Source organism: Onychomys torridus, chromosome 13 (genome assembly GCF_903995425.1).
Source record: "Onychomys torridus chromosome 13, mOncTor1.1, whole genome shotgun sequence".
NCBI classification, from domain to species: Eukaryota; Metazoa; Chordata; class Mammalia; order Rodentia; family Cricetidae; genus Onychomys; species Onychomys torridus.
Genome location: NC_050455.1, coordinates 64,627,595 through 64,643,662, shown reverse-complemented (window position 1 = coordinate 64,643,662; position 16,068 = coordinate 64,627,595). Strand labels below are relative to the sequence as shown.

The window sequence follows — 16,068 nt, the reverse complement described above, 5'->3', positions numbered from 1 at the left end:
TAGGAAAGAATTTCTGAACCCTTGCTTTGGAGTCTAACACAAGTCCATGATTACTGGAGAAAACCACCTATTCTGTCATTGTGAAATGTTTGCTAGCTGCCCCACTCCAAACCTATATACTTTTGTTGTTCTGACTTGTTTTTAAGTCAGACGAATGACGGCTTAATCTAGAATGTGAGCTATACTCCCGGACCCTTGGTAACTTTTTTTTTTCCAAAACAGGGTTTCTCTGTGTAGCTTTGCGCCTTTCCTGGAACTTGCTCTGTAGACCAGGCTGGCCTTCAACTCGCAGAGATCCGCCTACCTCTGCCTCCCAAGTGCTGGCACTAAAGGCATGCACCACCACCGTCTGGCCTCCCTTGGTAAACTTTTTAAGAATCTATCTTTTCTTAAATTACTGAGGTATGTTAAAATTTCCTATCATAAAATGTTTATCCTTCTAATTCTAACTTACTTTATAGATTACTTAGAAACCCTTTTCCTTTTACTAGTAAATTATGCAACCATACGTTCAGAAATCTATCTCCAAATCAAAGTCATAATCCAAAATGTGAAATTTTTTAGTCCAACATGACACCACAAATGCAGAATTCCGCACCCATGACCTCATATGTTTGGTTGCAGTCAAAATGTAAACTCACTAAAAATAGTGTACAAAACTAGTTTTGTGCTACATGTACAGGGTATATATGAACACAAATTTCATACTCAGACTTGTGCCCCATCCTGACATCTTTATGTATATGTACATATTCTAAAACAAAATAAAAACCCAATTAACACTATTCATCCCAAGCATCTAAGACTTTCAATTTATTCCTAAAAAAATATTTAGTTGAATTTTTTTAAGGTCCATTTTCTTTCATCTGTAAATATAACCTAAAATTACCTACCAGAGTATGGTGGTTTGAATGAAATGTCCCCCATAGCCTCAGGCATTTGGTTACTTGGTTCCCCCATCAGTGGTGGTGCCTGGGTAGGTGTAGGAAGTATGGCTTGGCTAAGAAGTGTGTCACCGGGACAGCTTTGACACTTCAGAAGCCACACACCATTCCTTGTTTGCTCTCTGCTTTCTACTTGCTTCTCAAGATGCTCCCACCGCTGCTCTGGCCATCGTGCCGGTTGCTGCCACACCTCCACTCCACCCACATGACGGTGGTACACTCTTATCTTTCTGGAACCATAAACCCTTCTGCAGTAGTCAGAAGTCCTTTCTTCTTGGGGCTGCATTGGTCACGGAGTTATCACAGCAGGAGGAAAGTAACTAGTACAACACAGGCTTACAGACGTACTAATTTCTACCATTTCATGTTTTCTCATTTCTAAGTATTTATTCACTTTTTTCTCCATTACTCCCTTATGATCAATTTTTTTCTTCATTTCTATCTGCTCATCCTCACAGACTTATCTTATATATTCTATTTTAATTCTTCAAAGGGTGACTCTTAAAAATGTTTGAATGGGAAACCTGAACTTATCAGTGGATTACAGGCAAAGACAGTAGCTTATTAAAAGGCATAATAAAAGCAATTTTAAATTATAAATAATAATAAAGGATTCAGGTATAGTGGTACATACCAAATTTCAGCTATTAGAGAGGCTGCAAAGGATGATCTCTTAAGCCCACAAGTTCAAGACCAGTCTAATGCAACACAGCTAAAAGTCCCTATCCTTCCCCTTAAAAATAATAAGTGAATTTTAAAAAGAAAAAAATGCTCATGAGAATAGGGAAAAATAGATAAGGAAAGGGGAACACAACTCATAGGTGAAAAATGGACAAATACTACTAACTGTAAATAACTTAGAAACTATTAACTCTAAGTCATCTGTAGGAGACGCTAAGAAACAACAGGCTAACTCACAAGCTGAAACTGGGGGTCAGGAGGGAGAAGATAAAACTGACAGGGCTGGATGAGAACTGATCCTTAGGGAATTTGATCCCTAGAATAACTCCCCAACCTCTTTAACCAACTGCTTTTCTGTCTCACTGTTCAGTGGCGTAAAACAAGTCCTGACCAGGAATTGGCAAGGTATCACTGAACAGAGTAAATACTCAAGTATACACTAAGGACTTTCTCAAGCCCTGTTCTCTGTTGGGTCCTGGCTCTTAAACATCAACAGCCAGACTTCTACCTTGTTGGTCAGATTCTTAATACTCTTGAAGAGACTATCAATCAACCTCAGAAGACACACACATACTGATAGTGAGAGCTTACCAACAACAGCCTACTCAACTCTCTCCTGAAAACTTTAAGGAGATAAGTCTCCCCCCATGTCTCCAGTTTCTGTACAGCTTTTCAGACCCCGACTTCTTGGAGAAGCATATATACAAGCATTGACTACCTGAAGAAAAACGGCAAATAACAACAGAAGCGAGGAGCTAGCTTCAAGAACACTGGCGTCACACAGAGCAGGAAAACAATCACTCCAGACAGAGCAGTAAGAACAGCAGGCTGGAGCAAAGGCAGCGTCCACTGAGGGAGCGACGGAGAGGAAGACAAAAATGGGGAAGAAAACCGGAGGAGCAGTTCTCAGATGCAAACAGGAGTTCCCGAAAGACAACAGAGGTAATAGAGAGGATCCCAAGGAAACCGAGGAAAAACCCCACAACTACAACGTAGGTGTTTCCACATAGAAGGGGCCATCACAACTGCAGTCCAGCAAAGAGTCAAAGTCCACCTCCCACCACAGCTGGACCACAGCTGGTGACAGGAAACCTCACAATGCTGAGGACAAAGCTGGAAGCTGAGTGCAGAAAAGGATGTGAATGGCTCTGCTTTTCTCAACACAGCACCAAGGTGACTGAACAATTTCTCCCAACCTGAACTTCTATTCTCCCAGAAGTGGAATGACTCTCACTGTGGTCTGATCAGTGCTAGTGAATGCATTTTCAAATGCCTGGACCCATTTGGACATCTTCAAAGAAATGTCCATTTGAGTCCTCTATCTACTTTTTAGTTCTTTTGTCTAGAATTCTTTAAATAAATACTCCAGATACTAAACCTTTATAAGATATACTATTTCCAAATATAATCTCTCATTGTGAGAATTATCTTCACATTTTATGTTCTTTGATGCACAAAAGCTTTTAAACTGTCATAAAGCCCAACTTACCTTTCCAGTTGTGCATGTACCTTTGGTGCTGTGGTCACAAAACCACTGCCAAATCTCATACCAACTGAGCCTGGTTCTGCCTTGGCCACTCTTTCCCCTTCCAGCCACTTGTACGGCTGGAAGCATTCTTTGTAATTACTGTTATGTAGTAGTTATTAAAAATGCTGAGATCGTCTACAGTCTATGTTGTGCGCTGTTAGAACCCTAAACACTGCATATCCTAGCCTTACAGTCCATCACAATTCAGACGAACCATTTGAAGAGCTGTTGAGCCACACATAGTTAAAGGCTATCATACCAGACAGAACAGCTCCAAAATATGTAAGAAACTAGTAATAATATAATAATAGGGGCATTTCTGGAAAACAAAACTGCAGGTAGGAGATAAGAGAGAAATTACTTTGCACTTCAATTTCCTGTTGGTGCTTTTGATTTTTGGACTATATGTATAACTATTACCGATGCAAAAAGATGATAAAATTATCCTTCCCTAAGACAGATATTCTTGGCCCATTACTCTAAATCTAAGAGACATAGCTCTACAGGCACTTAATGAGGTAAGGTATCTGCTGCAATACTGTTTCTAATATCACAAGACTAAAAGTAATGTAAATGTCCACCAACAGAGTTCTGGTGAAATATGGATGCAAGAATATCATACACCTTCAGAGGGTAAAGGTACTTGCCGCCAAGCCTGATGACCTGAGTTAGTCCCCAAAATACTTATGTTGAAGAACCAATTTCTCTAAGTTGTCTTGTGACCTCCACAAGTACACCATGACATATGTGTGCATGTACAAGTGTGAATGTGAATACAACACACACACAATATGTAAACTGTATAAAAGCCAGGATGTTAACAAAACCAGAACAAAAGGCATTCATTATGTACTGACATAAAACAATCTACAAGATGAACTTTCAGTTATAATATTTGACCATATACGCTAAAAGGCATTATCTGTCCATGTGTGCTTACAGATGAACAGAAGTTTGGTAGCACTATTTGCCTTGCAAAGGCAGATGAGTGGCAAAGACTTACTATGTATTCTCTGATTGTCAAGATAGACTAACACACTCCCATCATGCCACATCTAACTGTGGCTGTAGTTTCTTTTACATTTATTCTGCTTCACCTTCCTGGGACATTAAAATCTAGATGCAAACTAGTGTTTCCTAGCTCCTCCTAGAAGCAAATGTTTCAATTACACCAAAGCAGCTTGATGTTTTACTTAACTTTTCCTACCATCTCTCCCTTTCTCAACTAAACACAGGAGAAACTATGGAGTCATTTTCTCTGACACTTCTGTGTATTTGCAGTGGAAGAAATGGTCCTAACCTGTGTCTTTTCTAGCACATTTGTTTATGTCACCACAGGAAACCCAGAGTGGGTATGATCACACATACCTTTGATCCCAGCACTAAAAGGCTGAGTCAGGAAGATCTCAAGTTTCTCTCCTGGGCTGGGAAAGTCAACAAACAAACAGTATTTGGATAAAATAGTTCATTACAGCAAACGGTGGTGGAAGTAGCACAACCATTTGAGAAGACTACGAAACCTGACACTTCATCTAAGAGAATAGGAGAGAATCTGGCAAGAAAACTCCATGCCAAAGTTGAAATGGAGAACAGAAGCAGGAGTTAAATACAGAAAGCAAATGTAGGGCTAGAGAGGTAGCTCAGTGACAGAGCACTTGTCCAGCTAGCATGTAAGAAGCTCTAATCATAGTCACTGGTGTGCGTGCATGTATGAGAGTCAGAGAGAGAGAGAGAGAGCAAATACAAATTGCTCTTTCAAAGAGCTATGAAAGGAAGAGAGATTTCAAGTACCTTTGAAATGGCCAAGGAATATAAAGTACCCTAATACATACTTGAAGTTTCCCACAACAGAACCCGGGATGGGGAAATGGCTCAATGGGTCAGAGCGCTGACATGTAGCACAGGCTTGAGGACCTGAGTTTGCCCCCCAGCAGCCCTGTAAAAAGGTAGAGGGAGCAGAGACGGGAGGTACCAGGGCTTGCCTGCCACCAGCCTAAGTGTGAAACAGAAAGCTCCAGGTTCAACAGAGACCCTGTCTAGCAGGACTAAGACAAAAAACCCTACACATAAAAAAATAAAATAAAAACTGAGGCGGGGTTGCCAATGCAAGCTCAATGACCTTAATTCTTCCTACAGAACCTACAAAAGGTGGAGAGAGAATCAACTCCATAACTCTTCTCTGACCTCCACATAAGCACCTTGGTTGGCACACCATACACAAGAATAAATAAAACAGATGTAAAAAATTGAAAAGACAATGATGACTGCCTTATAGGATACCAAAAGCTCCAACAGAAATACAAAAAAACAAAACAAAACAAAACAAAACAAACACCCCACTATTTTAGACTGTTGGCAATCTATATTTAAACACAGCACATTAAGCAGAGAAAAACATCACCAATGACCTGAAATTTCCTGTGTTAATCAAAGAAATCACTGGTAATTAAAGTAATAATAAGGAGTTTTAAAATTAAAACATAGAGCGGAGGATATAGCTTAGAGGTAATGTTTACTTAGTAGATTCAATCCCCACTATTACACCCCATTTAAAACATACAGTTAAAAAAATGAAAACCAGATTTTCAATTCTCTTAGTAACAAGGTTCCTCCCAAAGCTTTAAACTAGTCAAGAAGGACCTAAGTCAGCCCCATGGAGGATGGCAGGTAATGTGCCTTTTAAACAAGTAGAAAACATTCAAATGTGCAACTTTATGGACTGTTAAGAACACGTGTGTCTGGATTTAACCCATGAAGCAGGCAGTTAGTTCAGTGAATCCACCTCACACAAGGGCCAAGCTCTATGTAGACAAGCTACTCCATTTAGTTCCATAAAGATCCACCTGACACAGAGAGTGAGCTCTGTGTAGACAACCTGTTCCTAGCCAGGCAAATTTATACCTTTAATAGGCTGTGTGAAAGCTGCATCTCTATCATCAGCTTGTGAGCATCCCAGATCATAAATGCACACCAGCACAAGACTGCACAGGCCCAAATGCAAGTCAGCAGAGTGCCATGTTCTCTTAATGGCCTTTCCAGTTCCTGAGTCAGTCTTCTCTAACTCTTGAAGCATCACCTAGTACCCACATCAATCATGTGGCAGTGCCTGTTGGCTGCAATCAATTCAGTACATCTAGAGTAGCTGGTGCCAATGGAACTTTCTACAATGGTAAATGTGGTCTTTACCTGTGATGTCAAATACAGCAGCCAATGCCTATAACATGGCATCTAAAGTTAAATTAAAACAATAGGGCTGGAAAGATGGCTCAGAGCCATCTGCACCGACTGCTCTTCCAGAGGTCCTGAGTTCAATTCCCAGCACCCACATGGTGGCTCACAACCATCTGTAATGAGATCTGGCACCTTCCCCTGTATACATAATAAATAAATAAATAAATCTTTTAAAAAAATTAAAACAATATACAATTTAACTTCAGTTCCTCGGCCACATCATCTGTATCTCAAGTGCTAAAGTGGCACCAGAGTTGGCTGCTACCTGTCACACACACAGCCCAGCTTCTCTAAAACTCTTGCTCCCCAAGCAAGCTTCAAATGTGTCTGTGAGCAAGAATGAGGGAGTGGGCAAGAACAGGTAGGGCTTTGCCACTGCCCACTCCCCCGATTCCTACTTTTATTACTACTTTAAAACAACAACAACAAACACTTTATTTTGGATATTTTTCACAGAATATTCTTTCTCCCTGAACATATTAAACCTACAAGAAAGTATCCCACCCAAAAAAGGAAAAGAAGCCTGGGTTTTGCAGGTAACTCAAAGAAACGTAGCTCTTCCTTCAGCTGCAACTGCACAAAAGTTTCTACTTACAGACTTTATAGACTTATGGCCAATGAAATTCCACATTTTTCAAGAACTGTGAATCTAGAAAAACCAGTAAAAATTTCACATTAATTTCCAAATTTTAACAACAAATTTAGAATTTGTTCAGGATTTTTTTATGGGTACAGTGATAAAAGACAGTGTCTGTAGAGGCCAGGAAACTAGAAAGGAAATGGGGGGGGGGCATGAAGAGGCGGGGAGAGGATTAACCAAATGAATGATGTATGAAAGAGTCATGTGGAAACCTACTATTTTGAAAGACAATTTAAAAATAAAATAAAATAAGAATTTGAAGGAGGTACTCTGCACAGGTGGATAATGCTGCTCCTGAAAGTCATGTGTCATTAAATGAAATAAATCCCCAATGCCAGGCTGTAAGATACCTTTCCATGAGTTGTCATGAGGGAGATCCCACTCCCCAGCCCCTGCAATGTGTGCGCGCTGTGCACGCGTGCATGCGTGCGTGAGTGCGTGCATGCATGCGTATTATTGTCATTTCTCTTGGTTGACCACCAGAACTAGATGATTACCCTATTGCCCAAGATATTACACTTTGATTTCAGCACATAAAGAAATCAAGCTATAACTGAGCTGGAAGATTCCCACTGCCAGCTAGCTTTTATAGTACTGAAAGGGAGAGAAAAATCAACTGTTTGACCTAGCTCCAATTCTTTTGAGGTATCAACCTGCTAGGCAAGATGTGCCCACAGGTGTGATAGTGGCATGACTTATGGAGATGACCAAATACTTCCTGATACTATAAACGTGTGTCTTCTAAATAGTTACAAACTAGGTTCTGCAGGGAGTGGTGCTGGTTGATGCAAATACCATAACCAGTCAAAGAGAATAAGAGAATAAGAATAAGAGACGAGTATTCAGCCCTACACAAGACATCTATATCACACTCCTCCAAGGCTTAGGAGACATCAATGGAAGAGGGAGCAGAAAAATGTAAGAGCCAAAAGATGTGAAACATCATCTTCTGGCCATGGTGACTACTGTAATCATGAACTCACAGCTGCCGTGGTTACCTGTACAAGACTGGTCCCATCAAGATTCCATTAAGGACAGGAGGGCTCATAAGGTTCCATAGCTATAAGCAGTCAATGGTGCTGGAGGAAGAGGAGTCATATTCCTCAGTGGCATAGTCACTATTAAGTCATACCTTTCCTTTTCAAGTAAATAACCACACCCCATGTTCATGCAAACACTTCTACTAAATAACAACAGGTCAAAGAGCATGGAAATAGAAAAGGAATATGATGAGAAGGGGTGTGGTGGGAGGTGGAGGGGAATAAGGCTGGGGCGGGTATTTTCAAAGATTATGCTTGTGTAAAACTATGAAAGGGTATTTTAAAAACAAACACAAAGACACATCAAATCCCAGGCACCTGTCCTATGAGTGGATTTAGCTACGACTAAGCGAAACTGACTGAACTACAGTAGACCGCTCACACTGCAGGACTGAGGCAAGATGACAGCTCACAAATCACTCTAACATGGCTAGCCACCTGGCCAAACTAGAGGCGATGCCTGACTCCAACCGGCTTGACAAAACTCTGTTCTTCACATATAAATGACTGAAGTGAATTAAGAGCCATGTTTAGCGACATAAATCTAGAATCATAACTAAAGGCATCACCGTTACAACATTACAGAAAATAACCAAAGCTGATCAGGGACAAGCAATAATGAAAATAATGAAAAATACTAGTTTCTTTACTACAGCTAAATCAGGCAAGGCTGCCTTATTAAAAGGTCACCAACAAATTATTGGATATTTAGAAAAATAACCCTGAGATAGGAAGGAGGACCCAAATAAATAATCAAAGTCATCAGGCATATTGGCTTACACCTGTAATCTCAGCACCTGATAGGCTGAGTCTTCTGGAAGGATCACTGAGTTCAAGGCCAGCCTGATCTACATAGAATTTGAGGCCAGTCTGAGAAAGTATGATCTACATAGTGAGGCCCTGCCTCATAAGTTTTTTGGTTTTTTTTTTTTTTTTTTCAAACTCAAAGGTCGTAATATTAAGAAACAAGAAACCCTGAGCAGAGGTGAGTGCATTGTTCACATTTGCTCTGTCCAGGAATTTCTAGCACACTGTCTCTCAAAGCCTGAGTGAGAACTCTCACCTGACACCAGCAGGCTATCAGAAAGGATGGACTTCTCTCCAATATGATTGCCGCTGTATCCCTAAGGGCACCTTACTTGAGAAAGACTTCAGTCTAAATTTAGAGCCCTTGAATACAAGGTACTTGTGGATCTTTCATGAAGTCTTTCCTTGGCTATAGCACAATGCTCTACCCTATCTGTAGAGCATCCTGAATAATCATCTAAGTATATTAAGTAGATAAGAGGGTCTTTAACAGGTCTTCCCCCAAACCAAATTTCAGTTAACTGATAAACATTTACTGCTAGGCTTTCAGGTCTGGCCCTGCTCTGAACAGTCCCTGACATACTAGTCGAGAGCTTGGGGTACTCTTCTGGGTCCTGAAGATTATCTTTATTATCCCCTCCAGGCTGTTATCTGTTTTCTCTTAACAAAGACAGTAAGTTAGAAGTGCCCCCAACCTATTATCTACCCCCACCACACCCTGTTAAGCCTCCCACACTACCCATAATCTACTAGTTTCAGTTTGTGGACTTAGATGACAGATAACTTTGTTAAAAACATTTTAGTAAATACCAACAGGTTCTAACTAAGGACCTGAAAGGATCCCCCTATGCTTTAAGGTACAGACTTCGACAATTAGGCTGAAGGTCTCGTTGGTCAATGTCTGTTTCTCGTCCCAATTTATAGGAGGTCAGGGATAATACTACTAGCAGATCATCTGCATTAAGAAGAGCCCAGATAACTAACTAAAGAACAAGAATGTTAAATTGAGAGAATCCTGTCTCAAAGAATGTTCTCTCTCAGTTCTCTAACTAATTTTATAACAATCACAAGAGGCAAAAGCGACTCCTTCCACTTTAATAAGGAAACCAAGACTTGGGAGTTTAATTTACCCAATACTACAAGAGAGAAACCAAATACCAGCCCAGGGCTATGAGTCCAAACTCCAAGGCCATTCCACTACATGACAATGCTGTCCAATCGGTATTCTTGGCTTAACCATTTGCATACAATATTCCTTTCGCTGAAACCCAAATGACTCAAGTTCCTTTTCTTTCTTTAACTACTTTCTTAACTACAGGGCAATAGTTAATCAAATTGTGACCAAATTAAGCTTAGCAACTGTACATCTGTTCAACAAGCATGTTCCTGAAAGATCAGCCATATCTTCGGTTTGAATGAACTGCAAAAAGTGGCAGACACTACCCCCACCCCAAAAAAGATATTGTTCTTAGGGACACAGGAGCTAATATATCCCATCTCCCCTAGTGTCATCCTTCACCCTTGATAGAAAGCAACACAAGTATACTTCAAGAACCTCCTGTGAATGAATGTATCAAATACTCAGGCTCCTCAACTCATACTCTAATATAATTCATTTTCTTACTCTGGGGCCTTGGCCATAAGACACGAGTTCTTTCTTTCCTAATTCCACTATGGAATACTAGTGTGACTAGTCACAGAGAAAGTCTGTGTGTAAGTGAGCGAATGTTACTTGTCCAATAGAGTGATAGATACTGAATTCTTTATGGTCAATTTCTGACACACCTTTGCAATACTTACTGGAAAACATCTTTGCACTCACAGGAACCAAGGGCCTAAAAATGTCTCTTGTGCTTCTACTCAGACAAAGCATCTAAAACGATATGCCTCTCTCCACCCCCTAAAAAGGATTCTTGTCCCAAGAATATGAATAAACCTCCATCTGCCAGACTGCACTATATACAGCTCCTACATGCACTACAAAAGCACCTGTATAAAAAAGAAAAAAAAAAAAAGTTGCTGCAAAGATGGCTTTTGAAGTCCAGAGCATTAAACCAACAGAACCAAAACCCAGCAGCAAGAAGGAAAACAGGCCCAAAAGTCAAATCTAATATATCAGAATATAAAAACATAAAAGGTCCTTAACCACCAGTTCATGAAGCTAAACCGGGTTAGCCTTTTTGTTCACTCACAGCCTCCTGAGATCACAGCTACAGTCTGTTATCTACGGCATCAAGATGAGAAGGGACCAGTTGCTCTCCTCATTTAGTATCTATAGTATAAAATGAGAAGGGACCATTGCTCTCCTCATTCAGTATCTATAGTATAAAAATGAGAAGGGACCATTGCTCTCCTCATTTAGCATCTACAGTATAAAATGAGAAGAGACCACTTGCTCTCCTCATTTAGCACCTCTGATCACCTGAACGAAAGGGCTGTGTACAAAAGCAGCCCCAATATTCTTACCAAGAGTTCAAACACATAACCAAGCCTAACATGCAGGCCACAAACAGGAAATTACTCTGCAGTTTCTCCCAAGACTATTACTTTATGAACCATATAGACTGAATAGCTGTTTAGTGACTAGTACCTTGGAACCCTGAAAAACCAAACTGTGCTGAACACCTACAACATGGAGTCATTTGAAGGGTAGCTACAAAATAGGAGACACCAAGCTTTGAGAGCAGTGTCTTGCTAAGGAACACAAGTGATGTTTGTAATCACAGGGCAGTAATTAAGCTCGGCCAGTGAGCAACCTTAAACTCAATTAAGCCAACTGGATTTTAACATTAAGCATCTAAGTGGACACTCAATTTAGAAATGTCCATAGATTGGAAGAATTTTTCTTACCACTACAGATAAGTTTATGCAAAAACAGAACATTTTAAAAATAACAGCAATGTTACTTTATGAATTTCACATAAACATTTGCCAAATGACCTAGTAGAAAAAAATTCTTTATGCAGTTGTTTCATAGTTAAATGGAAGGGGGAAAAAAAAAACCTTAATATAATACTTCTCCCATGTCTAGATTCCATCTGCTTCACTAACTCATGAACTGAAACTATTCCAACTTCGTTTTAACTACTTAACACTTCTCTGTAAAAGGGAAAATTGCTTTTTACAGGGATCAAAGTAAACTAATAGGAAAGGTATTTCCAGCACGGCAGCAAATGTATTCTTACATTAGGCTCAAGAGAAACATCTTTATCAGTGTTACAATCAGAGAAAACTAAAAGGGACTTTGGAAACTGACGTATTAGGCAGGGTACCATTTTTAAAAAGACGATCTTCAGGTAAATTTGCCCCGATGATTCATTTATTTACATATGTCGTTTCATTAGTTTTCAACATTACCATTTAGAATACTCCAACAAGACCTGACAATAAGGCGGAATGTTACTGCTGAAATATTTTCACCTTGGCATTTTTTTTCTAATTGGTCTGACAACAAACAGGTAGTACTTGCCTTTAAGAGCGAAAGCAAAGAATAACAAAATCAACCTCGATTTCTGTTTTTCTTTTGTTTAGGTGCACAAGGAAACCATAACACGCAAGGGTGAGAAGACAAAAGTACCTGGCCCAAGGACAGTATCCCTAAAACAAAATAATCCAAGCACCGATTGTGAAAACCAAGTCTGAAATATGTGCAATCAATTAGCATGCTTCCGAAAGGCGTGTGATTAGAAACTAATAGGCTGCACCCACGGAGCAACTTTCCCAAGTGCGTGGAGGATGAGCCCGAGAGTCTCAGCCACGAGCGTGTTTGTGAGTACACACACAGCGACTCGGAACCCGCGACTGTTATGGTTAACAAAGGCTACAGGAGAGAGAAAAAAAAAAAAAAGGAAAAAGTGGAAGCAAAGTACCACACGCCCATAAGTCGGCTCCCGGGCCCTTCTGCAACGCAAACCGCGAGTGTGGCCGCGCGCCGGGACTGAAGCGGGCCGCAGCCAGGCTGGGCGGGGCGGGGGCTCACGGCCCTGCCCACGGCGCCGACCCCAGCCCGCGCGCCACGGCCCGCCACACCCCACACGGACGGCCACGTGACCCGGCCCCGCACACCCCTGCCCGGTGCTCCCGGTGCCCCGGCTTTACCTGCACCCAGCGCCAGGTCCCGCCCCGTCCGAGCCGAGCCTCGGACCTTTTGTTCCTTCCTCTTCCGACGGGCTCCGCGCTGCCGGAGGAGTGGGCGCGCGCAGGCGGAACTGCGCCGCGGGCCCCCGCCCCGCCCCCAGGCCCGCGCTCGCCGCGGCCGGCGGACGGGTGGGGAGGGGGGGAGGGAGGGAGGGAGGGAGGACGCCGCCAGCTCTACTCGGCGCGTCCCCGCGCCCCGGCCTTGCCTGCACCCCGCGCCGCCGCCCTCCGCCCCGGCCGCGGCCGCCGCGCACCTACCTTCGGGCGGCTAGCACAGCGCTCGCGAGCTGCAGGCTGGCGACCTGCTCCTTCGCCGCCGCCGCCACCGCCGCCGCCGCCGCGCGCGGTAGCCCCGCCTCCCTCCCCGAGCCGCGGGCCCCGCCGATTCGCCGGCGCAGCCCCGGGCTGGCACCCTGCCGCCCGCTGATTGGCGCCCGCGGCCGCCCGTTAGGCGTGAGGCACGCCGGCGGAGCAGGACGCGCACGGAAGACGGAGGGAGCACGGCAGGGACGGAAGGAGGCCGGGCGCCGCGGGCAGGGCCGGGGGCCGAGCGGGGCGCGGGCAGGCGCGGGCCGCCGCCTCCCGCCTCCGGCCCGACCGGCGGCACGCGCAGCCAATCAGCGAACGGGGAGCCCGGGGTGTGAGCAGCGTGTCGGGGGCCTGGAATCGGAAGGGAGACGTCGCTCGCTGATTGGTCCCGCCTTCCCCGTCGAGCGTGAGGCGAGGCGCGGCCGGGTGGGGTGGCACGCCCGCGGTTGCGCTTGAGTTCGTGTCCGGCGCGCTCCCACGGGGCTCTCGTGGAGCAGCGCGGAAGGCCGCGCAGCCTGCCACGCCCGCAGACCCCCGCCCCGGCGCCTCTGGGTGGAGCGCCGCGGCTAAGCCCTCGCCCACCTCCGTCGTGAGGCCGGAGTGGACACGTGCTCGGGCCCGGGCCCGCCCCCAGCCGGGTCCCAGCCGCTGGGCCGGCAGAGCTCGGGAGTAACCGGAGCGCTGGCCGCAGAGGGGCGCGCCCTATGCAAATGAGTGGGCGGGGCCTCGTGGCGGGGGTTGGGGGCAAAACACCGGGAGGAGTTACAGTGTACTTGTCGGAGGCTGGGGCTAGGGGTAGGTCTTTTTCTCCAACCCGATCCTTGGGTCCTTCTGAAGTAGAAGTATTAATGATACATGTTTCGAATGCTCACTGTAAAGTGTGAGCCCCTGGCTGTGTGCTCTTGAATTTGCTGTCCCTAGCTCATTTTCCCTTCCCTGGGCCCCTGTTCCTAGGCCCCAACTTTTCACCTTTACCTAGGGAACAAACAAGTCCGCAAATTTAAGACTGCCCACGGCTGCATAACCAGGTTCATCGGTAATCTCGATTTTTTAACTCAACCCTGACAGATGAAAGATTGAACCCCAAATAATCACCTCCAGTGTTAAGCACCTGTTTGGGCCAGGGTGCATAAAAAACCCAAATTTGAAGTGTCTCGGGTTGCTAATGGTAAAGACAATACCAGAAAACAGTTTCCTGGGCTGTTTGTGGCGCTCCCATATACCTACCTACCCCTTCATAGGTTTCCTGGGAGATTCCAGTTAATCCAGCGAGCATCGCTAGTAATCCAAAGCAGTCCAGGAGCTTGAAGCTGTTAAGAGTGAAATAAGCCCTCTTCTCATATGTGAGGGCATTCCAGAAGGCCTTCATTTGGACCTTGAGTTACTTGGTCATGCCTTGAGACTTACAAGTTTTTTAAAATAGGCTTTCAGAACCTCCACCATTATTCTTATTGGAAAGTTGTGAAGCATCCCAGATATAAGCCACGCATAGTTTTGAATGCACCTCTAATCCAAATCCAAGGCTTTTGACAAAGTGGTACTCACTTGCAATGATAACACCAATTTACATGGTTCTATGCTGATGAAATCACAAATATAAACATGAAGAGTACAAGACTTGGAAACTAAAGGAAAACTAAGGACCATTAACTACTTTTGTTTGTGAACAGATATTTGTGCTAACATGGATTTAGCAGAAATTCACCTTTACAGAGGGTTTTGGGTGTTTCTTCTGTTAAGTTTTAGACGAAGGCCACATAACCCTCATTTTAACAGTTTGTGGGCAGAGGATGTGCTTCACTGGTAGAGCACTTGTCTGGCCCATGGTAGGTTCTGACTTTAACCCCTAGCACCACCAAAATAAAAGTTAAGTTTGGGAGGCACCACTTAAGGAGATTTCTTGTCTCAACCTTCCAAGGCCACCTGGGTGTGTGGTTAAGGCAAATGATGTTCAAGTTGGAAGTAGGAAAACTGGTTCTGACTTGCACCCTTCTTTATACTGATAGAAATCAGCAGCTCTAATACAGAACGGCCTGGTAAAAGTGGTCTCGAATCACAAAATGTAATTGTGTGAGTCTATGTGGATTTGGGGGTCACAAGGGTGATTGTCAAGGGGAAAGCAGGGCTTCACAGATTCTAGAATATGCTTCTTGAGTTGGAGTTAAACCATCTTCCAAAGTGTCAGCCTTTGAGATCCTAACTCCTCCATTTAGAAAGCCTTCCAAGATCTAGAGCAGTGGTTTTCAACAGTATCATATCCTGCATATCAGATATCTACATTACGAGTCATAACAGTAGCCAAATTACAATTATGAAGGAGCAACGGAATACTTTTGTGGTTGGGGGTCACCACACATGAGGAACTGTATTGTAGGTCTCAGCATTAGGAAGGTTGAGAACCACTGCCCTAGAGGACCTAGAGGACTGAAGGAAAGAATAGGGCCAGCCTGGCTACTAGTACAGTCTCCAAGGGAATTGAAATGGGAGCATGCCTGCTATCCCCTCGGTTAGAAATGCATCTAAACCAAAGTGGGTCAAGAGAAGCGGAAGGCACATGGAGCAAGGATTACCATGGCAACAATCAGCTTGGCAATCCACTAGGGTACCTGAAGATCTATAAGTAGGTCCCTGTTGTATAAGTTATATTGAATGAGTCTGGTTTTTTTTTTTTTTTAGATGAATGGACAGCAAGATTAACCCTTCATTACTCATGCCAGTATAAAATCAGTTGAGCCTAAATCAACTCAAAGT

The 16,068-nt window shown here is 43.6% G+C and overlaps 1 protein-coding gene across 2 annotated transcripts in view; it reads right to left on the bottom strand.

The window, feature by feature from the left end:
- Positions 1-13,359, bottom strand: part of Smad2 (SMAD family member 2) — a 78,240-nt gene extending 64,881 nt beyond the window's left edge. For both annotated transcript variants that reach the window (XM_036204927.1, XM_036204928.1), the window contains exon 1: positions 13,267-13,359. The gene's annotated coding sequence lies outside the window, so the exon portion shown is untranslated. The remainder of the gene's footprint in view (positions 1-13,266) is intronic.
- Between the last annotated feature and the right edge of the window lie 2,709 nt (positions 13,360-16,068).